This window comes from Homarus americanus, unplaced genomic scaffold, assembly GCF_018991925.1.
Source record: "Homarus americanus isolate GMGI-L3 unplaced genomic scaffold, GMGI_Hamer_2.0 scaffold53604, whole genome shotgun sequence".
In the NCBI taxonomy this organism is placed as follows: domain Eukaryota; kingdom Metazoa; phylum Arthropoda; class Malacostraca; order Decapoda; family Nephropidae; genus Homarus; species Homarus americanus.
In genome coordinates this window covers 928732-931022 of record NW_024742288.1, presented here as the reverse complement: position 1 = coordinate 931022, position 2291 = coordinate 928732, and the positions used below count along the sequence as shown (strand labels likewise).

The 2291-nt window shown below is 35.4% G+C and overlaps 1 non-coding gene across 1 annotated transcript; it reads left to right on the top strand.

Annotated features, from left to right (window-relative positions):
* Positions 1–1384: 1384 nt before the first annotated feature.
* On the top strand, positions 1385–1455 carry Trnag-gcc. Its single transcript has one exon. It is a non-coding gene; the product is annotated as a tRNA-Gly (tRNA).
* The last annotated feature ends 836 nt before the right edge of the window (positions 1456–2291 follow it).

Genomic DNA, 2291 nt, shown 5'->3' with positions numbered 1-2291 from the left:
AATACAGAGTAGATGTGAATATTGATCCAGCGTCCGAAAATAACCAAAGGAGATATAATACTCATAGTCTGAAGTGAAATCATGGTTAGTGAAATTTTAGTTCATGATCCAATATACAGTTTGAATACATCAGACATATATATTACAATGTATTCAAAATTCATATGTGTTATATATCCTATACTTAATAATATACTTAAACCAAATAGCTAATGGACATGTGAAGATATATATGACCTACTTTACACTCGGTTATCTAGTGTTGATGCACGAGAGTACTCTTATGTGGAGAGGGAATCGGTTTTGATCCTCAAGTTACTCGTCGCTACGTTTACTCTATTCTTGCGGTACACCCTCTGCAGTACACATATGCTACAATATACTCTTAGAATACATAGGTTACAATATGCTCTCAGAACATATAGGTTACAATATGCTCTCAAAACATATAGGTTACAATATGCTCTCGGAACACATAGGTTACAATATGCTCTCAAAACATATAGGTTACAATATGCTCTCAAAACATATAGGTTACAATATGCTCTCGGAACACATAGGTTACAATATGCTCTCGGAACACATAGGTTACAATATGCTCTCAAAGCACAAAGGTTACAATATGCTCTCAGAACACAGAGGTTACAATATGCTCTCAAAACACAAAGGTTACAATATGCTCTCAGAACACAGAGGTTACAATATGCTCTCAAAACATATAGGTTACAATATGCTCTCGGAACACATAGGTTACAATATGCTCTCGGAACACATAGGTTACAATATGCTCTCAGAACACATATGCTACAAAACGCTATCAAAACACATACGCTACAATATAGTCTCAGAACACATAGTTTACACACAATACGTCCTCAGAACACATAGGTTACAATGTGCTCTCAAAACACATAGGTTACAATACGTCCTCAGAACACATTCGCTACAATAACATTAATTTTTCATTCACTTCATAACTCCATGAATGATCATTACAAGTACACCTGAAAGTAAACAGAGAAAAAAAAATTCCAGAATAACCATAAATTTTAAACGACGATCTAAATGTAGTTTCCAAGCTTTGAATTTCATGTCATAAACCGCAATTAAGACTCAAACTTCCCCCTTTGCTCTTTGATGTTTAATGCTCAGAGTTTTTTTTTTTTTTTATGTACTCGTACTGCGGTTATACTCATAAAAATTCACAGCAACAAGTGCTTTGGAAATAAAACTTAAATATATTACGATTCTGTCGTTAAATGGGTTGTATATCCACGCTGAGAAAGGTATTAATATTGCGTGGTAGTTTCCTAAATGTGAATCATATATAGCATCGGTGGTTCAGTGGTAGAATATAGGGTCGGTGCTTCAGTTGTGAAATATAGCATCGGTGGTTCAGTGGTAGAATTCTCGCCTGCCACGCGGGAGGCCCGGGTTCGATTCCCGGCCGATGCATCCTTTTAGCTTGGATGGATATATGGCCAATAGGTCCGCTGCAGTTTCCTCTATTCTTTTGTTCTTATATTTGTATTGGAGATTAGGAAGAAAATTCTGGTATATGTTTTGGTTAGGTTAGGTTCTGCAGAATTCTAACCTGCACTTGCGCATGGGGTCAACGGGGTCACCTCTGTGCTGAATAAAATATGGCGTCCCTGTAGTGAAGGTGTTAAAGAACTTGTTATGGTGAGTAACTACTGAAGAGAATATGTTAATAGTGAGGAAATAGAGTAGTTTTAATTAACGTTACAATACTCGATTAAAGATGGGAATTATGCGTAAATATGAGAGTAAGTTAATGAAGGTAAATTATATGTTGGTGAAGATTATTTGGAAACATATGACTGGTGGAATGATGATGATGATGATAATGATGATGATGATGATGATGATGTAGGTGTGTTTAGGTGTGTTTGATGATAATGAAGAATACAAGAGAATATTATTAGTTAAACTTCAGATGAATTACACTATTTTCAGTTTTGAGAACAACACACATAAAAAATTCAACTCAACAATGACTCTTGTACTTAGCTGTTCAACATCATATATACATCAAAACACAACCTAGATTACAGTACATTACAGGTTCTTCCTACTCCTGTAATGCTCCCCCACCACACAAAACTCAATGATCTATATCCTGTAATTATATATCTCTAGGAAATATGTACTTTGTGTCTAAATTGAAGGTGAGCAAAGACTGAGGCACATAGCGATCTTGTTATCTGTCTGCGTGTGAACTTTGTCAATAATGGTGTTTTATTTGTCAGTGATTCTTGTGGTGTGAATTT